This window comes from Syngnathus scovelli, chromosome 4 (assembly GCF_024217435.2).
Source record: "Syngnathus scovelli strain Florida chromosome 4, RoL_Ssco_1.2, whole genome shotgun sequence".
NCBI lineage: Eukaryota > Metazoa > Chordata > Actinopteri > Syngnathiformes > Syngnathidae > Syngnathus > Syngnathus scovelli.
In genome coordinates, this window is record NC_090850.1 from 5,782,117 (window position 1) to 5,806,094 (window position 23,978).

The following is a 23,978-nucleotide window of genomic DNA, read 5'->3' on the forward strand; positions in this document are numbered from 1 at the left end:
TAAATAATTTATAAGGTCGACGTGGCTCATAATTTAAGGTTTTCAATTGCTTATTCCAAAAGTGCAGATGCTATTTTGGACTTTTCTGCTCCCAAACCCAGGAGAGACCAGGAGCTTGCTCTGTCATTTATTTTGAGTGTACACAGTTGGCAACACAGAATACTTTTCAGATCTACAGAATCGGAGAGCGTTAACAATGTTTCAACAACAGATAAAGAAGTCATTGTTTCTTAGAGCAATCACATTCATGGTTTCAGGAAATAAAAATGCAAAACATATATTCAAAATCTAAACAGAGTGGAAGACATCAGGCTACAGGCACTCCAATTGGACGAACTAATATAACATGACACCTATTGAATAACAGTCCATTGTAATTGTTTCATTTCCATTCAATTCAACACAAACCTTTGTCTAAATGTAGTAAAGAAAACCATAAGTAAATGAATTGTAATTAAATAAGTGAATTGTGCTTTAACACAAAAAAGTTAGTTAACTTTACCAGCTACAGTATGGTTGCAAATTTTGCATTTTCGTTTTAAAGTGTGGAAATCCTTATAAATTAAATGGATCCCATTAAAAAATGCTGCTGAAAAGCTAAATTGAACAATATTTCAATAGACAAAAAGTGTTTACTGTACGCATAAAAAGGTGTACAGAACCCGAACCGAAAACCGTGACGCAAAAAAACGAGGTACGAACCATACCGTGGATTATCTACTAAGTATACTGTTGCACCTCTATGAAAAACCCACCTCCACTATACTCCCACACTGCCGACGTTTGTCAGTTGACTGTGGGAGGGTGTGTTCCGTGACCACTTACATAGTAGGTCATCTGAAAACATTGTACGGGTGTGTGGAATTTTTTTTTTTTTTACTTTTTATTATTAATTCATTTATTGGAGAGCAATTTACTTATTTATTTGACACACCAAAATCATAACAGCTGCATGTTAACTAAAGTTGCAAGGACAGCATCTCTGAGAGAGTCGATGTGTTTAGTCTGTTGGAGCGATACCCGCCCCTGTCCTCACTTAGTGATGTCAATAATAGTCGTTTCTTGAATGGGAGCGTGGGGGTTGTACTGCTGCTTAAAGCATAGAAATGACCAGTAATGCTCCAAGATATGTTCATGTCAGAAAACACCACTTTTGGGGGTAGAAGTAATCCCTCGCTTATCGCGGCTAATTGGTTCCAAGACCACCCGCGATAGGTGAAAATGTAGAGAAAATATGTGAACATATATTGTTACAATATCCATAAAAGATTTTTATGAACCTTTATTGTATTTTTAAACACTGTATATTGTACTTTTAAATGTTTTTTGTATTCTTAAACACTTTAGTAAACATTTTAAAGTCAAACTGATTTTCATAAACATTCTTTATTTAAATAAATAGGAAAATAAAGAACATAAGAGTAAATATATTGTTACAATATCCGCACAAGAATTTTATGAACCTTTATTATATAGTTTTATACACTTCATTGTTTTTTAAACACTTTTTGTGTTTTGAAACAGTTTGTAAATTCAGTCAAACTGACTTTCAGAAACATTCTTATTTATTTAAATAAATAAGAAATTAAATATGAGTAAATATATTGTTACAATAATACACACATGACTTTTATTAACCTTTTTTGAAATGTAAACGTGTCTGGCTCCTCTCTGCTCTTGCGTGCTGGCCGACTGACGCGCCCCGGCGGTCCAACGCTAGTGCGTCCGCACAAGACTTTACCAATTTTACATTTAAACACTTTATTGTATTTTTAAACATTTTAAAGTGTAAATCTGTCGTGGCTCCGCTCTGCTCTTGCGATGCTGACCGGCTAACGCACCCCGGCAGCCCAGCGCAAGGGCATTCGCACATTGCTCAGAGGCACGCCCTGCGCTTAGTGCTCATTGCCGGCCGCTGTCCCAAATCCTGGATGGAAGTGTTTTTTGGTTTTTTTTCCTTCCTGCGGTTACGCTCACTGCCGTTGTCCCGACTGTTTCTGCACGGCGGTGCATTTTTCCTTCATGCACGGTTGTGTCACGTCTCCGCTCTCGCCCTGCTGGCCTTTGGCATCACGCGCCCTCCGCGCTAGACCTCTGAGGCGCGCGTCGCCAATACGAAACTGCTAATCGTCAGCCCTCACAGTTTTGTCTGTTTTGACACTCACGCCTGCCACCTGATTCCCGTTTGCCTGACCCGCTGTGGTGTTACGAGATGACTGCATGACGCGAGCTCGCTGACCAGCTCGTCATTTTAAAGTGCACACATGCGACGGCTTCCCTCTACTTTTGCCATGCTGACTGGTTGTTAACACCCCCGCTACCCAGCGCGAGGGCATACGCACAAGACTTTTATAATTTTATGACGGGCCAACAGGACGATCCAATCAAGAGTGACAAGCGGACACACAGTTCTACTCCGCTCTGCGACCAAGGAGCAGAGACGTGATAGTATGTGTGTAATAAAGTGCAAGTCTGAGGTGCTGCCGATATGTTGACGCAGAAGGAGTGAATAAAGTGCGGGAGGCTGACATAAAGCGTAGTTAGAACTGCTAAGCCAATCAGCTGCAATGACAAAGATCAACATCTTCCCAATGGCCATTAGTGCCATATGGGCAGACAAAGTCCTGCGTTCCAAGTGACACCACAAAAAGCTGCGACCAATGGGGAGTAAGTTGTTGGTGTAGGGGTGCACTTGCCTGTCTTGTTGCCTGTCTTGTGTGCTTCTTTGCATATGACGCTGTGAATGTGTGTGCGTGCGTGTGTGTGTGTGAGGCATAAAAAGAAATCCGCAATGCACCGTATCTATCGTAATGTTTGTTTAAAAAAAAAAAAAAAAAAAAAATCAGCGATTATGGCACGGACGTTGCCCGCACGCCAGCAGAAGGCAGGGAGTGCCCACACAATTGTAGTGCATACACTTGTACCTTGTTATAAAAAAGTTGTTATAATAATGAGTTCTAAAAACATATTTACAGTATCGTACCTTGTTATATAAAAATCTTATAATAATAAGAGTTGTAAAAACATATTTACAGTATGTATACTTTAGCTACATCTACATATGTTACACACCCACACATCCACAGACACACCCACACACGTATCATATTCATATTATGTATACATTATTTTCTGTATGTCATTTATACTATTAATATAGTATTTATGTTTGAAACTATTAGTTAATGTTCGAATGATAACATATGTGTCATGCGGTCGCGTTTATTTTTCCGGGTTTCTGTCTCGTCGATGTCGTAATTTTACTTCCGGTTTTATTTTGTCGTCCCTTCCGTTTCAGTTTGTGTTTCCTTCCTCGGTGTTGGTTGTCTTGTCTTCCCTGATCCCGATTGTGTGCACCTGTGTAATTGACAATAATGGTCAGCACCTGTGTCCACGCCCTTTTGTGTGTATTTAGTCCGTGTCTTCCCCTTGTCCTGTGCCAGTGTGTCTTGCCTCGTCCCGACCACCAGCGATTCCTTGATGTCCGAGTTCTCAGTAAGACCCCTCCTCTTTGTCTCGCCACCGAGCGACGCTTTTGTTTGTGCCTGGATTCCCATAGCCCTTTTGTCTCGCCTCAGTGCGACGCCTTTTGTTTTTACTTTTTGCCGCGTGTTTTCCCTCGTAAGAGGCGTTTTGATTTGTACTTTTAGCCTTTTTTCTCGCCTCAGTGCGACGCCTTCTGTTTGTACTTTTTGCCACGCGTTTTCCCTCGCCAGAGGCGTTTTGATTTGTACTTTTGATCAGTGTGCTTGCTGGAATAAATCCAAGATAGAAACGACTCTGCATCCGAGTCCTTCGCCTTGTTCCCTGCCTGACAGTACACACTGGCCAGACATGGACTCGGCAGAGTCGGAGCACCTGTGCGCCGCAGTGCGCTCCCATGCCTCACTGCTCGCCCAGCACCAGAGGGAAGTGGGCGACTTGGGAGAAGAGATCAGAGGACTCGCTAAGAATCAAGAAGATTTCAGAGGAGCGGTCGCCACCCAAGTAGCCAAGCTGGGTCAGCAAATGCAGGAAGTGCTCTCGCTCTTAAACGCGGGACCAGCAGCGACCTCCAGTACACCCGTCGCTTCCCCCGTTACTCCCCTTGCAATAGCTCCCATGACTGGCGGTGCCAGACTGGCTCCTCCAGAGCGCAACTCCGGAGAACCCGGCCTTAGCCGGGCCTTTATTACAGAATGCGAGATGCATTTTGAGAGTTCCCCAGCAGATTTCCCCACCGAGCGCTCCAAGGTGGCCTACATGGTATCATACCTGACGGGAAGGGCCCGCACGTGGGCCACCGCGGAATGGGCCAGGGATTCCATCTCCTGTCGCTCTCTCAAGTCAAGTCAAGTCAAGTCAAGTCAAGTTTATTTGTATAGCCCTAAATCACAAACAGTCTCAAAGGGCTTCACATAGCCAAAATTGACAATTATTCTCAAAGCATCCCCTGATCATAAGCTCCCAAAAGGGCAAGGAAAAACTCAAAAAACCCCTACCAGGGGAAAATGAGAAACCTTGAGAAGGGACCACAGATGGAAGGATCCCCCTTTCAGGATCACCAGGTTATAATGGATGCAGAGAGTACACAAGTAATACATAATATGAAAATCAATGAAAAAAAAAAAATGGATGTCGGAGGTGTCCTCGATTGTCCTGGCAGTGTCCTCAAGGGGGCCGAGCCGCAGCTCCCCCATCCCGAACTGGTCCCCGAGAATCCAGCCAGCCACTATCCGCTTTTGAGCCACCTAACCCCCTCCCCAGCCGGGGAGGAGGTGGGCAGAGAGAACAGAACAAACTCCGGCCAAATCGGCCATCACAAGTTAGTTAAAGGCCATCTCATAGAAATGTGTCTTTAAATAAAATAAATAAATAAAATATTCCATCTCCTGTCGCTCTCTCCCCGCTTTCATCCAGGCCCTGCGAACGGTGTTCGATCCAATCTCCGCTGACCGAGACAAGGCTCGCCAACTCTGTCAGATAGTCCAGGGACAAGACACCGTCGGAGACTACGCCATCCGGTTCCGCACGCTGGCCGCGGTGTGCGGTTGGAACGCGGCGGCACTATATGACATCTTCCTCCGGGGCCTGTCTGGATCCATACAGGATCAGCTAATCCCCTTAGACCTTCCCACCGACCTCGACGCCCTCATCGCTCTGGCTATCCGCACTGACAACCGGCTGCAAGAGTGGAGGAAGCACCGAAGCAGCAACGCCCCCGCCTTCGTCCCAGTAGCCGGCCCTGACGTTCACCACTCCAGGCTGTACGGGGATCGGCAGCGCCAGGAGCCAGAACCGATGCAGTTGGGCAGAGCTAAGTTAACAGAGGAGGAGAAGTTACGGCGGCGCCGAGAGGGAAGATGCTACTACTGCGGCGAGCTCGGACACCTCCTTCTCTCCTGTCCAGTGAGGAGGACCCTGAAGGTAAGCGCATTCTCTGCGGCTCTGTCCCCGGGGCGAGTGCTCCCCAAGGGCAGGATTACACAGTTGGGAAGAGAAATAGAACTCGAAGTATTAATAGACTCAGGAGCGGACGAAAGCTTGATAGACTGGGCATTTGCTCGCCGGTGGGGGGTAAAGACTGAGCTACTGAACACTCCCGTGAAAGCTAAGGCACTCAATGGACAGGCACTCTTTGAGATAACTCACATAACAGAACCAGTCTCGCTGTCAATTGGTCCCCACCAGGAGAACATACGGCTACATGTCGTGACCTCTCCAATGAACCCTCTCATTCTCGGGTATCCATGGCTTCAACGCCACAACCCCGCTATAGACTGGGGATCAGGGGAAATAACGGGATGGGGGTCCGACTGTCATGATTCCTGTATCAAGTCTAACCCGCGCCCTGTGCCTCCTGCTCCAGACGCGCCAACCCCAGACCTAACCGGGGTCCCTGCGTGTTACCACCAATGGGCCGAGGTATTCAGCAAGGCCAAGGCTACCTCTCTGCCTCCCCACCGTCCGTATGATTGCGCCATTGACCTCCTGCCGGGTTCAACTATACCCAAGGGGAGGCTTCATTCTCTTTCGGGACCTGAGAAGCAAACCTTGAATGAATATATAGACTCCTCCCTGCAAGCAGGACTGATTCGACCATCGTCGTCGCCTGCGGGGGTGGGGTTCTTTTTCGTGGGCAAGAAGGACGGCACCCTACGTCCCTGCATTGATTATAGTCCCCTCAATCAGATCACCATCAAGAATCGGTATCCGCTCCCACTGATGTCGACCGTGTTCGACCAATTACAGCAAGCCCGGGTGTTCACAAAGTTAGATCTGCGCAACGCCTACCATCTGGTGCGCATCCGGGAAGGGGACGAATGGAAGACAGGGTTCAACACCCATCGAGGACATTTTGAATACCTCGTCATGCCATTTGGCCTCACCAATGCTCCCGCTGTGTTTCAGGCCATGATAAACGATGTTTTGAGAGACTGTTTGGACCGGTTTGTGTACGTATATTTGGACGATATTTTGATTTATTCCCCAGATCTGAAGACCCATAGGGTTCACGTCGAGACGGTGTTGCAACGACTCCTTGAACACCAACTATACGTAAAGGCCGAGAAAAGTGAATTCCACAAGAGCACCGTTTCTTTTCTCGGCTTCATCGTAGCCCCGGGCAAGGTTGAGATGGACCCGGCGAAAGTAAGCGCGGTAACGGAATGGCCTACCCCTGACTCACGCAGGAAGGTGCAGCAATTCCTGGGCTTTGCCAATTTTTATCGGCGGTTCATCAAGGGCTTCAGTGCCACAGCGGCTCCCTTGCACGCGCTCACGTCTCCTAAGGTTCCCTTCCACTGGTCGGCGGAGGCGGAGGCGGCCTTCCAGGAGCTAAAGAACCGCTTCAGCACCGCTCCCATCCTCACGCTTCCTGATCCGTCGCGGCAGTTTGTGGTGGAGGTGGACGCCTCCAATCAAGGAGTAGGTGCCATCCTTTCACAGAGAGCCAAGAGCGACAACAAGCTCCATCCGTGCGCGTTCCTGTCTCGACGGCTGACGCCCGCCGAACAGAATTATGATGTGGGGGATCGCGAACTGTTGGCAGTAAAGCTGGCATTGGAAGAATGGAGACATTGGTTAGAGGGAGCACAGCAGCCTTTTTTGGTCTGGACAGACCATAAAAATTTAGAATACATAAAGTCAGCTAAGAGACTAAATTCACGCCAAGCCCGCTGGTCACTTTTTTTCAATCGTTTTAACTTCACTCTGTCCTACAGACCGGGAACCAAGAACACCAAGCCTGACGCCCTCTCCCGTGTTTTCAACTCGGATCCAGAAATTAAGAAGCCCGAAACCATCCTGCCTCCTCATTGCCTGGTTAGAGCAGTGACCTGGCCTATCGAAGGTCGGGTACAGCGGGCCAATGGTAACAAGCCACCCCCTAGTGGTTGCCCTGAGAACCGACTATTTGTCCCTGCTCAATTACGATCCCAAGTCATCCATTGGGCTCACACCTCCAGACTCTCCTGCCATCCGGGCATGCGCCGAACGCTGTTGGTCATCCAGCAGCGATTCTGGTGGCCCTCCATGAGGGCAGACGTCAATGAATACGTTGCAGCCTGTCCCGTCTGCGCCCGGAATAAGAACTCCCACGGCGCCCGTATGGGGTTGCTGCATCCCCTACCCATTCCTTCGCGCCCATGGGCAGAGATATCCATGGACTTCGTCACCGGGCTTCCGGCCTCGCATGGGCGAACCACCATACTCACAGTGGTGGACAGATTCTCAAAGATGGCTCACTTTATCGCCTTGCCCAAGCTCCCGTCCGCTAAACGAACGGCCACCGTGATGATGGACCACATATTCCGGGTTCATGGGTTCCCGAAAGACATTGTTTCCGATAGAGGGTCCCAATTCGTATCCAGGTTTTGGCGGGAGTTTTGCAGGCTCATAGGGGCAACCGTGAGTCTCACGTCAGGCTATCACCCGGAGGCAAACGGACAGACGGAACGTATTAACCAGCAGTTGGAGACAAGTCTCCGCTGCCTGGTCTCCCAGAACCCCTCCTCGTGGAGCAAGAACCTCTCCTGGGTGGAGTATGCCCACAACTCCCTGCCCACCACGGCTACAGGTATGTCCCCCTTCAAGTGTGTGTATGGCTACCAGCCCCCTGTCTTCCCTGACAGTGAGCCGGAGGTGACGGTGTCTTCAGCCCACGCCTTGGTGCGCCGCTGTCGTCGCGTCTGGTCGGCGGCTCGGGCCACGCTGGTCCGACAGGGGGACCGGGTCAAGCGGATGGCTGACCGGAGGAGACGTCCGGCGCCCGTGTACCAGCGAGGTCAATGTGTCTGGCTTTCCGCCAAGGATATTCCCCACCGGGGGGACTCCAGGAAACTGGCGCCTCGCTTCGTGGGTCCGTTCCCCATCGCCAAGGTCGTGCACCCGGCCGCGGTGCGTCTCCGCTTGCCCAGGTCCCTTGCAGTCCACCCCACCTTTCACGTTGGGAAGGTCAAGCCGGTGGTGGACAGTCCGTTGGTGCCAGATCCTGCGCCCCCTCCGCCTCCGCGGACTGTGGGAGGTGGGACGGCCTACACCGTTAAAGAACTATTGGATGTGCGCAGAAGAGGCCGGGGCTGGCAGTACCTGGTGGACTGGGAGGGTTATGGGCCGGAGGAGCGGCAATGGGTGCCGCCTAGTTATATTTTGGACCCGGGACTTTTTGAGGACTTTTATGCGGCTCACCCTGGGGCTCCTGGGCCGTCTGGGATCCGGCCCTAGGGGGGGGGGTTCTGTCATGCGGTCGCGTTTATTTTTCCGGGTTTCTGTCTCGTCGATGTCGTAATTTTACTTCCGGTTTTATTTTGTCGTCCCTTCCGTTTCAGTTTGTGTTTCCTTCCTCGGTGTTGGTTGTCTTGTCTTCCCTGATCCCGATTGTGTGCACCTGTGTAATTGACAATAATGGTCAGCACCTGTGTCCACGCCCTTTTGTGTGTATTTAGTCCGTGTCTTCCCCTTGTCCTGTGCCAGTGTGTCTTGCCTCGTCCCGACCACCAGCGATTCCTTGATGTCCGAGTTCTCAGTAAGACCCCTCCTCTTTGTCTCGCCACCGAGCGACGCTTTTGTTTGTGCCTGGATTCCCATAGCCCTTTTGTCTCGCCTCAGTGCGACGCCTTTTGTTTGTACTTTTTGCCGCGTGTTTTCCCTCGTAAGAGGCGTTTTGATTTGTACTTTTAGCCTTTTTTCTCGCCTCAGTGCGACGCCTTCTGTTTGTACTTTTTGCCACGCGTTTTCCCTCGCCAGAGGCGTTTTGATTTGTACTTTTGATCAGTGTGCTTGCTGGAATAAATCCAAGATAGAAACGACTCTGCATCCGAGTCCTTCGCCTTGTTCCCTGCCTGACAATATGCACTTATATGGTTTAATATAGATTTATTGATACACCAAAAAAATATGTATGTTAAAAATAAGAGGGTGACACTACTTCGCGGATTTTCACCGATCGCGGGTGGTCTGGGAACCAATTATCAGTGATAAAGGAGGGATTGCTGCACTTTTATTTTGAAAAACACCACATTTTTATAGTGCCTCTTTTACTGGAGATCTTGAATGTTCTTGCATCCGCTAGAAGTGGACTGGTCTTGTGTTAGTAATAGTTTAAAAAAAGTTAAATACTCATATATATATATATATATATATATATATATATATATATATATATTCATATATATATATATATATATACACACACACACACACACTATACATCCATCCATCCATCCATTTTCTGAACCGCTTAGTCCCCACGGGGGTCGCGGGCGTGCTGGAGCCTATCCCAGCCGTCATCGGGCAGTAGGCGGGGGACACCCTGAACCGGTTGCCAGCCAATCGCAGGGCACACAGAGACAGACAACCATTCGCACTCACACTCACACCTAGGGACAATTTGGAGTCTTCAATCGGCCTACCAAGCATGTTTTTGGAATGTGGGAGGAAACCGGAGCGCCCGGAGAAAACCCACGCGGGCCCGGGGAGAACATGCAAACTCCACACAGGGAGGGCCGGAGGTGGAATCGAACCCGCACCCTCCTAACTGTGAGGCGGACGTGCTACCCAGTGCCCCACCGAGCCGCACACTATACATACTATGGTAAAATTATTTCTTTTTTTTTTTTATGGCAAGTATGAACGAATTTAGCGGCAGCTGGGTTTTCGAGAGGTGGCCGGCTAGACCACAGTGTACTGTAACTGAATGTTCTCCCCGAGTTCGAGTCTTGGAAAAAGTTCTCTTTATTTTTAAGGTTAACATTTTCTTTACGTGTTAACGTGTGCTTTAAACAAACCGTATCAAAATGTCGAATACCAGTACGAGTTACCTCATCACAATGGCAAAATATCATATCCACAAATTAGCGCCATAAAAATAAAGACACTCCCGGGGATGCCTTTATCGCCCGATTAAACAGAATATTGACCTATTCTTGCCGCAATCATGTCCTAAAAAACGATTCTGAAGGAATGGGGTCAAAAAACAAAAAGTCCTGGCTAGCTACAAAAACAGATATGCTCAAACCTCATTGAATAAAGTACAGACAAGTATATTCACATTTTAAATCAATAAAAGAAACATTTTAAGCATATAATTATACCTAAACACCTAATCAGTAAAGAAGACATAACTACGCATTTTTTATATGTGGTAATGACAAAGGCTTTTTTATTACTTCACGATCTGATATGTATTTCTGTGCATTTGAAATAACAAATGTTTTTTTATATATTGCCTGAATAGCCTAACAACCCTTAAGGAACTGTTTAATGCATGCCTGATGTTTTTCTAAATCACGGACACTGCCAAAGGCATCTAAGAAAGTTCAGTACTTGATTACCGTATTGGCCCAAATATGAGACGGTGTTTTTTGCATTGAAATAAGACTGAAAAAGTGTGGGTTGTCTTACATTCTGGGTCTAGACATTATACCCATTCACAACGCTAGATGGTGCCAGATATCTTTAAAGCGAATGCTGAACCCCTGTCACGAAGAAGAAGAAAACAAAAATAGTGGTATTTGTATGTACCGTATTTGCCGGTGTACAGGTCGACTCGGTGTATAAGTCGACCCCCTAAAATTCGACGGAAATTTACGATTTTATGATATACCCTTTGTATAAGTCGAGCTCAATTGTTGCATTATATTAAACTTCAAAATTCAATATGCGAAATTTATTGACGAAATGTGTTCAAATTCCGGGAGGCCGTGCGCATGCGGCTGTTTATAAGCACCGCGGAGGAGATCGCGGAGCCTCATTCGACTTCCAGCGGCCGGCGAGCTCGCGCACCCGCCCGGCACATCCGGGAGGCCGTGCGCACGCGCCAAGTGGCCGAAAATAGCCCCCGCCGAGCGGATCGGCTGTTTATAAGCACCGCGGAGGAGATCGCTGAGCCTCATTCGACTTCCAGCGGGCCGCGCACTCGCGCACGACGCCCGGCACATCCGGGAGGCCGTGCGCACGCGCCGAGTGGCCGAAAATAGCCCCCGCCGAGCGGATCGGCTGTTTATAAGCACCGCGGAGGAGATCGCTGAGCCTCATTCGACTTCCAGCGGGCCGCGCACTCGCGCACGCCGCCCGGCACATCCGGGAGGCCGTGCGCACGCGCCAAGTGGCCGAAAATAGCCCCCGCCGAGTGGATCGGCTGTTTATAAGCACCGCGGAGGAGATCGCGGAGCCTCATTCGACTTCCAGCGGCCGGCGAGCTCGCGCACCCGCCCGGCACATCCGGGAGGCCGTGCGCACGCGCCGAGTGGCCGAAAATAGCCCCCGCCGAGCGGATCGGCTGTTTATAAGCACCGCGGAGGAGATCGCTGAGCCTCATTCGACTTCCAGCGGGCCGCGCACTCGCGCACGCCGCCCGGCACATCCGGGAGGCCGTGCGCACGCGCCGAGTGGCCGAAAATAGCCCCCGCCGAGCGGATCGGCTGTTTATAAGCACCGCGGAGGAGATCGCTGAGCCTCATTCGACTTCCAGCGGGCCGCGCACTCGCGCACGCCGCCCGGCACATCCGGGAGGCCGTGCGCACGCGCCGAGTGGCCGAAAATAGCCCCCGCCGAGCGGATCGGCTGTTTATAAGCACCGCGGAGGAGATCGCTGAGCCTCATTCGACTTCCAGCGGGCCGCGCACTCGCGCACGCCGCCCGGTTCAAATTTTCTAAGTGCAACGCACAATGAGATGCATGAGAAACGGCCTTGGTTACCATCACATTTGAAGCGATGAATACGAAGTTACATTTTATGACTCGGTGTAAAAGTCGAGGTCGATTTTTTTTGGTCGATTTTGGATCGAAAAAGGTCGACCAATACACCGGCAAATACGGTAGTTTTAAAGTGTAAGACAGTACCTAAGGAGGCGATGCCAGCTGGCATTATTGTACATGCCCAGGAAAAGGGCTGGATGGAGACCGAGGTTGTTGTGGAGTGGCTCAAGGTTGTGTGGGGCAGACAGCGTGGGGGACTCAGAAAAAAGAGGAACATGCTGATTTTGGATGCATTTCGTGGACACTTGTCTGATCCAATCAAAAAACAAGTGAAGGCGATGAACGGTGACTTAGGGATCATTCCGGGGGGAATGACAAGTCTGCTGCAAGTGTTGGATGTTGTGGTCAACAAATCATTCAAAGACAATTTGCGAAAGAAATACACAGAGTGGCTTCTGTCTGGTGATCACGCACTCACACCTAAAGGAAAGATTCAGAAGCCTCAGGTACGTTTGCGCTGTGAGTGGATCGTCCACGCATGGGATGCAGTTTCCCCAAAGAGCAACATCCAAGGGTTTAAAAAAATGTTGCATATCAAATGCCCTGGACGGTAGTGACGATGACGTGCTATGGGAGGAGCCAGCGGAGCCAGAGGATGGGAGTGAGGACAGTGCCACTGGAAACAGTGAGGCACCGAACATCATCAGTTTCATGTGCGCATTCACCGAACCTCTCTATAGAGGGGGGGTACCGAACCCCATCAGTTTCATATGCGCATTCACCGAACCCCTCTAGGGGGGGAATGACATACCCACAAATCAGTGTGACTTCTGCTGTTGCCTTTGCGAGACCAGTTCAGATATGCGTTATCGCGAATTTACACGACATTCAGGTGTGTTTGGTCATCCGCGGGGGGGGGGGGGGGGGGGGGGGACATACCAGCTCTGCCAAACCCCTGAAGCCGACTCACCGAACCCCTAGGGTTCGATCGAACCCAAGTTAAGAACCACTGATATAAGATGATCCAAGAACCTTGAAAGTTGCCACATCTCACTGGAGACTTTCTGCTCTTGAGCATTGTCGCACTAAAGGCCCAGCGCTGTGTTGTATTTATCCTGAAAACAGAGCGTTCTTAACAAGAATTGCAATTGAACTCAACCAACCTGTGTAAGTCTAATTTTGTTTCGGTGTCTTAGTCTCTTCCTAAAACTGAAGAAAGAAAACGAGCAGGTGATTGTCTATTGCTTTTGCCGTGAGGCGCGGATAGCGCGCATCCTAAATTGTGGATCAAATCCAACAGTTTGAATGATACTTTTTGTCATTTGACACCAGTGAGTCAGAAAGTAATGGGGCTCATGCAAACTACTAACGATACATAGAGCAACGTACCAATAGTCTTTCTTCTAGAGGGGTGTATTTGATTTCGGTAAAATATCCCAGTACTTGTTTTCCTTTGTCAAGACGCGATATGTGACCACTGCGCGATCTGAGGCGTGCATGCGCAGAAGGTCTGCCGTGTTGGAGGCTAACTACCGCAACCACACTAGGTCAAAACACGTTCACACATGCCATGCACATTAGTACTATCGGTAAAGTTAATATTTCTTCCTAATTTAAACCCTACTATCTAGTGTATTCTTTTGATGCAACTTAGGTGTTCGTCCAAATTACACCTCTAATTTTGTTTCGTGAACTCTTTTGATAGAACTTAATTTATAAAATGATAAAAACATAGGCACTTCACAAGAAGTTGTAGCCGTTCAAATTCACAACAGAGGAAAATAACTTATTACTTAATATTATCCTCAATGAAGTATCATAATCGTGCAGTTAAATGCATTAAAAATAGTTGAATAATTAAAATAAACAGTAAATCTTTTGAAGAGCTACATCAGGGGTGCCCAAACATTTTCAGCTGACCTTAGTGCTCCAATGACCACAGGTACCACTGAAGTCTTCACTCTCCAGGCCTTCTCCAGCTCTTCTCTGAGCCCTTGATACTTCTCAAGTTTCTCATGTTCCTTTTTCCTAATGTTACCATCATTTGGGATGGCTATGTCAACCACAACGGCTTTCCTCTGCTCTTTGTCCACCACCACACTGTCCGGTTGGTTTGCCATTACCATTCTGTCTGTCTGGATCTGGAAGTCCCAGAGGATCTTGGCTTGGTCATTCTCTACCACCTTTGGAGGTGTTTCCCACTTGGATCTTGGGACTTCCAGTCCATACTCTGCACAGATGTTCCTGTACACTATTCCAGCTACTTGGTTATGGCGCTTCATGTATGCTTTACCTGCCAGCATCTTACACCCTGCAGTTATGTGCTGGATTGTCTCAGGACCTTCTTTGCACAATCTACACCTGGGGTCTTGTCTGGTGTGGTAGATTTGGGCCTCTATTGCTCTGGTGCTCAAGGCCTGTTCTTGTGCAGCCAGGATCAGTGCCTCTGTGCTGTCCTTCAGACCAGCTCTTTCTAGCCATTGGTAGGATTTCTGGATATCAGCCACTTCAGCTATGTTTCGGTGGTACATCCCATGTAGGGGCTTGTCCTCCCATGATGGTCCCTCCAGCACCTCATCTTCCTTTGATGCCCATTGTCTGAGACATTCACTGAGCACGTGATCCGTTGGGGCCTTATCCCTGATGTACTTATGGATCTTGGATGTTTCATCTTGGATAGTGGCTCTCACGCTCGCTAGTCCTCTGCCTCCTTCTTTACGGCTAGTGTACAGTCTCAGGGTGCTGGACTTGGGATGGAACCCTCCATGCATGGTTAGGAGCTTCCGTGCCTTGATATCTGTGGTCTGTATATCTTCCTTTGGCCACCGTATGATTCCTGCAGGGTATCTGATTACTGGTAGGGCGTAGCTGTTAATGGCTAGGGACTTGTTCTTGCCGTTGAGCTGACTTCTTAGGACTTGCCTTACTCGATGGAGGTATTTGGCTGTGGCTGCTTTCCTTGTTTCCTCGTCAAGGTTGCTATTTGCCTGTGGAATTCCAAGGTATTTGTAGCTGTCCTCAATGTCTGCTATTGTTCCTTCTGGGAGTGAGACCCCCTTTGTGTGGATTACCTTTCCTCTCTTAGTCACCATGCGGCCACATTTCTCAAGTCCGAATGACATTCCGATGTCAGAGCTGTAGATCCTGGTAGTGTGGATCAGGGAGTCAATGTCCCGCTCGTTCTTAGCGTACAGCTTTATGTCATCCATGTAGAGGAGGTGGCTGATGGTGGCCCCATTCCTGAGTTGGTATCCATAGCCCGTCTTGTTGATTATTTGGCTGAGGGGGTTCAGTCCTATACAGAACAGCATTGGGGACAGAGCGTCTCCTTGGTATATACCACATTTGATGGTCACGTGTGCAAGTGGCTTGCCATTGGCTTCAAGTGTGGTTTTCCACTAATTCATCGAGTTGGCGATGAAGGTTCTCAGAGTCCCATTGATGTTGTGCAGCCTCAAGCATTCAGTGATCCAAGTATGTGGCATTGAGTCATATGCTTTCTTGTAATCAATCCAGGCAGTGCTCAGGTTGGTACGTCTGGTTCTGCAGTCTTGGTTTTTTTATAAAAAAAAAAAAAAAAGCTATTATTAAAAGTGAAGACAATTTGCAATTCTAGTAATGACACACGAATTTGATGCACAATTTGTCTTCGCGGGCCACATAGAATGATGTGGCGGGCCGTATCTGGTCCCCGGGCCTTGAGTTTCACACCTGTGCTCTAAACCCTTTCTCTTACTCTGCCATATCACTCAGAGATTACACAAAGTAGTGGCGCTGTTTGGACAATCTGCATTGTAATTGTACTAAGTTCATCTTGTTTTTCCTTTTTTTAATCACTTCACTGGTTTCTTTTAAATCAAACACGTTGTTTGATAACAACTTGTTTGATATAAAATAAACCAGTGAAGTAATCTGCATTGTATTAAAACCCAATCAATCAGCATTTAAATTCAATTCTTCTGACATTTTGCTCACCAAAAACAAGTTGTAATGAATGTGAACTTTTAATGCATTTTATTCAGAAGGTTACTTTGAACCTTAAACGGCGGCGTGGCGTACTTATGGATTTTTACGGCCTCCAGGGGGCGCTCTGGCAGGAAGCAAGAGCGGGACAGGCGAAGAAGAGATAATGCGCCGAAGAAGACGCGCTAGTTTGTGTTTACATTTCGTGCATCACGCAATCAAGACGGACATTACTGAAAGGAAGCCTTTATACACAAACCGTCATCATGGGGGACAAAAGAAATGCATATGATGCCGCTTTTAAGCCAAAGACAGTCGATGTTGACGACATTATCTTGTGTCTACTCTGGAGCGTACTTATGGATTTCTATGGCCTCCGGTCTCCAGGGGGCGCTCTAGCAGGAAGTAAGAGCGAGACTGACGAAGAAGAGATAATGCGCCGAAGAAGATCGTCTCGCGCATCACGCACACACCCGCATTCACACAAAGACAGGAAGCTTTTATGCACAAACCGTCATTATGGGGGATAAAAGAAATGCATATGATGCCGCTTTTAAGCAATACGTGTCGCTCGCTAGTTTAATATAATTTAGCGCTTCGTGCATGAATAAGATTACCATGAACAGAACCTCTTCACACTCGAAGAAATGCATAAAACCGACGACGAAAGAGAGACTGAGAAAGTGCGAGGCGAGGGATATCTAACGCTATTCCAATCGGACACTAAGGAGGAAGACTTCGATAGTTTCAGTGCACAGGAGGAAGATGAAGACGGCTCTTTTTTTACTTTTACTGGTATGTTTTTTTTAACCAGCCCTGTTCATGCTGTGCTACCGTGTTGCTGCTGTGTTGGTGCTGTGTTACTTCCGTGTTGCTGCGGTATTACTGCCGCGTCACAGGCAGTGTTTGGAAAGAAATGTTAAGGTATGTTATTAAAGCTTTAAAAAAACTTTCTGTGTCCAGTCTTTCTTCGCTAATAACTCGCGTGCACACTTCCGCGTTGCTGCGGTACTACTGCTGCATCACAGGCAATGTTAAGAAAGACATGTTCAAGTATGTTATTAAAACGTTAAAAAGGCTTTCTATGTACTGTCTTTCTTTGTAAAAAACTCGTGTGCACGTGCGGCTTATAGTCCGGTGCGGCTTATGTAAGAAAAAAAAATGAAATATCCCTAAATTTTAGCTGGTGCGGTTTATAATCCGGTGCGGCTTATAGTCCGGCAATTACGGTACTTTATTTGGATGTATGCTTTCACCGATTCTTCAAGATGATATATTTGGTCAGAATGTTTGCCGTTTGATGTGATCTCATAAGATAAACATCTTTCATTAATCTGACCTGCAGGCACTGAAGTGATGGAGACTGTTATTCATAATAACAGTGTCGTATTTTATGAGAATCACTGATAGCAGTTTTTTAGGGATGTTTTTTTTTAAATGCTGTTAATAAATGCATTTGTTTTCAAAAAACTTCTTTGAATATCCATGCTTTACTACCTACTAAAGGCCAAAACCTTTCATGCAATGACCTTTACAGGTCGTTTATATTACTTCACACAAACACTACATCCATCTGCTCCTGGTTCGGCCCCCCCGGTCAAAATTTAGAACCCAATTTGGCCCGCAAGTCAAAATGTTTGCCCACCCCTGGGCTAGGCGATCGACCGGTCGATCGCGATCGACGTATTGGGCACCCCTGAGCTACATAATGGGAGAGCATCATATTTGGTGAGAAAGTGTTCATATATTTGTAATAACAGACTTTGGTTTGCTTTCAGTGTTCGACCCTGACAGCAGTTAAGCAATGTGCTCTGCTTCGAAACCACCTGAAAGGGCCACCAATTACCAATTGTGTGAGTATAATTTGTGGACTTAGAAAGTTTTGATGAATCAGAATAGTTAACGTTATAGCACACGTTATGCTGGCTACAACCAGCAATGATTGTCTGTTGACACTTACATTTATCTTCAGATTAGATAAAGATTTTGTCTGAGCCTGTTCCATTTTGCAATTCCAGTGTGGCAACTGTGAAAGGTGGTTTCACGAACAGTGCCTTTATATCTGTCACACGCCTGGCCATCGGTAACTTTCCATCAGCCATGCACTCACAGCCACGCCAATCAACTCAATCACCCACACCTGCCAGCTGCTCGTTAGGCATCCTATTTAAACCCCGCGAGCCCGTTACTTCATGGTCAATCTCCCCCATGATGCCACTCGCTACCTCACTGTGCTCTGTCTGTCTGACTCCCGTTGCTGACCTTGTCTGTTCACTGACCCATCTAGCCTTGCCTCTGCCGCCTGTCCTGGCCGACTGCCCATTTACGATCACGTTCTGATCGCCGCCCGTCCTGACTCTCTGCCTGTTCCTGACCACGATCATTGTAAGCGCCCGGCCTGCTACGCACTTGCTTTGCTGCTCTCTTCACCAGGTCGACTCCTGCCCATCTGCACCCCAGCACGGCATGGAGAGTGTTCCACTGCAAAGCTGTTGATTCCAGTCGACCGCCACGCCTCGAGCTGGTCATCGCCTCGATCCAGCTAGAGCTCCAGCACGTCAACTCCCCTTCCCCAACCCTCTACAGACCCTTCTCACCCAGGTCACAGTCTGTTCGAACTACTTCCCTCCGAACGGCATTACAGAGCGCTGTAAGCCAAAACCAGCAGACACAGATACAGCTTCTTTCCCCAGGCTGTCACTCTGATGAACTCACACCACTCATAGTCTCAGAGACATCGCTGGGCAATAATATCCTGTTCTTGCCACTTAAATGTTGTTGGTCACCTGAATGTTGTTAGTCACTTAAATGTTGTCCAGCGGCTGAGATCAACCGGAGTCAAATTCCTTGTTTGGCATGCACAAACTTGGCCAATAAAGGTGATTCTGATTCTGATAAAGTCTGTGTCGCTCTAGACTTGGCTGTTCAGTCCAATCTGTCACACTATGAGCGGACGCCAAATAAAAAAAGCAAGTGCAGGAAAGTGGACCTGTACCTTGTGCAAACAGCACACAACACTAACATAGATTTCCATTCATGTTTGAAAATGTATGGTTGTGTGTGTGTTGTCTCTCTGTGTGCATTCAAACTGTGTTGATGGTGGTGTAGAGGTAGGTCTGTTTTTGTATATTGCAAATTGTTGAGATACAATTATTTTTAATGAATTTATTACCGTAAGTATTAGCATTTTAGCTCAATAGTGCCTAGGTTATGTGACCTTTTGACCCAAACATTGTAGGATGATAGTCCCACACAGCCTGGTTGAGATACACCTTTTGAAATTTCATTCCAATGTTTATTTTTTCAAAATAAATTTATTACTGTAAATAATAGCATTTTAGCTCATTAGCTCCCAGGTCAAGTGACCCATTGACCCCAAACTGAAGGATGATAGCCCCACGTGGGCTGGTTGAGATACACCACTTATAATTCCATTTGAATGCTTCAAATATATCTAGTGAATTTATTAATGTAAATATTAGTGTTTCAGCTCAATAACGTTACGGTCATGTGAACCATCCATCTATCCAATTTCTGTACCGCTTTGTCCCCACGAGGGTCGCGGGTGTGCTGGAGCCTATCCCAGCCCTCATCGGGCAGTGGGCGGGGGACACCCTAAACCAGTTGCCAGCCAATCGCAGGACACAGAGACGAACAATTATTCGCAGTCGCACTCACACCTAGGGACAATTTGAAGTGCTCAATCGGCCTACCAAGCATGTTTTTTTGGGGATGTGGAAGGAAACCGGAGTGCCCAGAGAAAACCCAGGCGGACACGGGGAGAACATGCAAACTCCACACAGTGAGGGCCGGCCGGAGATAGAATCGAACCCACACCCTCATGTGAACCAATTACCGGATTTTTCGGACTATAAGTCGCACCGGAGTATAAGTCACACCAGCCATAAAATGTACAATAAAGGGAAAGAAAAGATGTAAGTCGCACCAGAGTTTAAGTCGCACTTTTGGGGGAAATGTATTTGATAAAATCCAACACCAAGAACAGACATGAACCAGCAACAACAGGCTAAACGACACGCTATGCTAACGTGACATAAACACAAACAAGGAACTGAGAACGGGCCTGACGTAACATTAACAGTGATTCAAATAACTATAACATGAATAACATGTTTATCAAATCATCTGTGTTACTCTAATTCATTAAATCCATTGAATTCTTTGTCCTTTATGTAAATAACGACGCGTGTGCGGCGCACCGCTGACGTCGGACTCGTCGTCAGTTGCAGTTCAAATTATTCCACAGGCCCATATAACTATATATAAACTATATATCAAATAACAATAATATAAACAACAATTTTATCGAACCATCCGTGTCACTCCAAATCATTAAATCCATTAGAATCTTCATCCTTTGTGTAAACACCGGCGCCTCTAACCCCGGAAGTGTGTGCGGTGGCCGCTGACGTCAGTTGCAGTTCAACTTATTCCACTGGCCCATATAACTATATATAAACTATATATCAAACTATAATATAAACAACAATTTTATGAAACCATCCGTGTCACTCCAAATCATTAAATCCATTGAAATCTTCGTCCTCTGTGTCACTTAAAAAATAAATTAAAAAAAAACGGCTGTTGACTCCGGAACTCCATGCGCCGCTGACGTCAGACTTGTCGTCAGTTGCAGCTCCAATTATTCCACAGATCTACGCATGTAACTATATTGTAGCGTTACCAAGGTACCAGGCAAGACGTGGGTTTGGTAACTGTCTCTTTATTTAACAAAACGAGCTCAATGAACCAACAACGACAATACCAACCCCACCCCGCTGCCTTCACGGCCTCCCTAGATAATGTGAAACTACTAATACCTAACATAAATAACAAGTTTGTCAACCCTGTTTCACTCCAAATCATCAAATCCTGAAATTTCTTAGTCGTCCGTGTCACTTACAAACTTTGTTTTTTTATTTAGCTAAGACTAACTAACGTCCGCTTTTCGGCAGTCCCTTACAAGTTTCTCACTAACTCCAAACTTTCTTTCTACTGCTCAATTACCGTTTTCCGCTGCATATTTTACTACATGCAGTTTGTAATCAAAAAATATATATATATATAATGTGTTAAAAATTTCACATATAAGTTGCTCCTGAGTATAAGTCGCACCCCCACCCAAACTATGAAAAAAGGTGCGACTTATACCATGAAAAATACGGTACATTAAAAAGCAGTGTTTCGTCAAGTCAAATTTATTTATATATCCCTTAATCAGAAATATGTCTCAAACAGCTTCGCATGGCCAGAGTTGACAATTATTCTTAACATCAGCCAATTTGACTCCCAGGAAAGCAAGGAAAAACTCAAAACACCAACTGAGGAAAGATGAGAAACCTTGAGAAGTCTTTTTTTCATGTCTTTGAAGTGCTAGTCAGATGACAGTTTCCCATGTCTTTACACAGTCTTTTGCGTTGTCATTGAATTCAGCGAGATCTTTTAAGCTGTAGGGGTTGGGTAGTAGAGGGCAAACAAGGCAGTGCTGCATGGTATGGTCCTCTTCTCCACATTCACAGAGGGTTGGGCTGTTTTTTTTAGCCCCATCTGGCCGTAGCAGCTTTTGATCTGCCTGTTCCTGTTCTCAGGCGGTTGAGTGTCTTCACCGGACCCGTGGTGCTTTTGAGCCGGGTGGGAGATCTTCGGAAGGGGGGAGATTCTCATGTCAATGGGTGGGGGTCATTCTCAAGTTTTGTTGTCCATAGCTAGAGTCTTGTTTCTTCCTGAGATGTTGTGAGGGGCTGGACATGGCTGAGGAAGATTCTCCTTGACTTCAGTCGTTGGGCCGGGGGTTCGCATCCAAGAAGGATGTGGCGTTCATCGCTGGAAGATTTTGTCCTCTCTATTCGGCTGGTGACCTCCCTTCTCACATCTGGAGGAGTGATGCCAGCGAGGAGATGCAGATTGTTCACGTTGGTAGGCTTTAAGCAACCAGTTATCAAGCGGCAGGTGTTGTTCAATGCTGTTGTGTGTAGTAGAGGAGTAGCTCATCTAGGGTTGAGGTGAGGTTTGTTTCTGCTGCTTCAAACGTAGTCTCTTGTGATGTTATACAGAGGTCGTCTGCGTAGATGAAACACTCAGTGTTCTGGTCCATTGGCTGGTCATTGGTGTAGATGTTATACAGCAGTGTAGTCACCACACTACCTTGGGGTAAGCCGTTCTTTTGTCGTCGCGGTGATGAAGGAGAAGGTGGTGGGTCACAGTGTCATATGCGGCAGAAAGATCAACAAAGACGGCTCCTGTTACCAGTCCTTTCTGAAACCCATCTTCACTATGTTGAGTGAGATTCAGAAGTTGGCTTGTTGTAGATTTGCCAGGTCAGAATCCAGCTTGTTGGGGGACGATGGCTGGTTCAACAACTGGGGCCAGCCTGTTGAGGATCAGTCGGTCTAACAGCTTATATGGGTGGCAAAGCAGGGAGATTGGGCAGAAGCTCTTTGCATGTGCTGGGTCTTTACCTGGTTTGAGGAGAGCAATAATTTGGGGTTTTCTTCAGATCTTTGGGATTTTTCTTGTCAGCATGCAGTTCTTCATCAGCTCGAGGATCCATTTGCACGTCAGAGGTCCAAAGTGTTTGATCTCTTCCGAGAATATATTGTCCAAGCCAATGGTTTTGCCAGTCTTTAGAGCATTGATGCCGAGATTGAGCTCATCAAGGGAGAATGGCTCAGTCAGTCCAGTTGTTTGGGAGTACTGAAGTCTGTCTACCTTTGGTCTTGGCTGTTTGGTGGTGGCTTTCCCATTGAACTGCAGCTGATGTGCAACTTGGTTGGCGGTGGTAGTGTAATGTTGCTGTGTTGGAGTTGACGGATCGTTGCTGATTCTTCGGATTGGGCTCCATGCCTTATTGCTGTTTTTCACCATATCAGTTGTCTCCAGTAGATCTTGCCATTTCCGTTGGCGACATTCTGATAGGGAGGTCTTGAGCCTCTCGTCTACTTCGGTTTCAGCAAAGGGGTCGGAGTCATAGAGCTGTTGGTATTGCTCATATAGTTTCCTGCTTGGAGCATCAAGTCCAGGTATGTATCTTGTGCAGCAGCCTCTTGGGATGTTCTTCGGAGCCGTCTGGTGCACGAGCTTGGTGAAGATGTCATAGTTCTTGGGGTCCGCCGGGAGATGGGCAATCTTTCTTTCCAGGTCTTCTTGGAAACCAGGCCAGTTCCCTTTCCCAAAGTTGAATCTTCTTCTGAATGGAACTGTGGCTGCGGTGATTGCAGCATTGACTGTAATGCCAATGGGATGGTGTTGGGTTTTTGGCAGTGGCTCCAGCACCAGCTTCTTGGTCAGTCCACTGTTGTTATGACTGACAAAGACGATATCAGGGTTATAGCTTGCTTTCCAACGCCCACTGTTGAAGGACTTTGGCTGTTTGGCATCGTGGATCAGATTAAGCTGGTTGCTTTCAGCCCATGTTTCCACTGCATCTCCATCTTCGTTGTTTTTAGCGTATCCCCATTGTGTACTGTGACTGTTGAAGTCTCCAATCCCAATCTTCGGTTTTCCAAATTACGGTATTTCTGGCATGGCAAAAGGTATAGGAGGTGGTTTGTACACTGAGGTGATGGTAATTCCTCTTAGCTCAGTAGTTAGGACTTCAATGTCATTTTCATCGCTTTTTGATGTCGATTCGGTGATTGTCCCATTTTTTGCTAGCATGATGCTTCCGTGTTTCTCATGTGGTCTTTCTATGAGGGTGGTCATTCCTTCCACACAAGGCCGGTGGTGTTTAGGTCCACGGTGGGTTTCTTGTAGTCAGAGAATGTCACACTGATGCTCTCTGAAGAGTTTTACAACAAGCTCTTCTTTAGTTGCAGAGA

At 47.2% G+C, this 23,978-nt stretch overlaps 1 protein-coding gene and 1 long non-coding RNA gene across 9 annotated transcripts in view; one reads left to right on the forward strand and one right to left on the reverse strand.

The window, feature by feature from the left end:
• Positions 1 to 13,693, reverse strand: part of ccdc102a (coiled-coil domain containing 102A) — a 215,283-nt gene extending 201,590 nt beyond the window's left edge. For 5 of the 7 annotated variants that reach the window (XR_011086707.1, XM_068650373.1, XM_068650372.1 and 2 more), the window contains exon 1: positions 13,567 to 13,693. The gene's annotated coding sequence lies outside the window, so the exon portion shown is untranslated. Of the gene's footprint in view, positions 1 to 13,209; positions 13,293 to 13,340; positions 13,387 to 13,566 lie in introns of all 7 variants that reach the window. The other 2 variants (XM_049719157.2, XM_049719159.2) reach the window with 2 other exon arrangements.
• Positions 13,694 to 16,287: 2,594 nt separating this feature from the next.
• On the forward strand, positions 16,288 to 19,039 carry LOC137840203 (uncharacterized). Of its 2 annotated transcripts, none has more exons than XR_011086709.1 (3): positions 16,288 to 17,064; positions 17,919 to 17,993; positions 18,428 to 19,039. It is a non-coding gene; the product is annotated as an uncharacterized lncRNA (long non-coding RNA). The 2 variants fall into 2 exon arrangements; XR_011086708.1 differs by having other exon boundaries at positions 16,297 to 16,935.
• Positions 19,040 to 23,978: the final 4,939 nt, after the last annotated feature.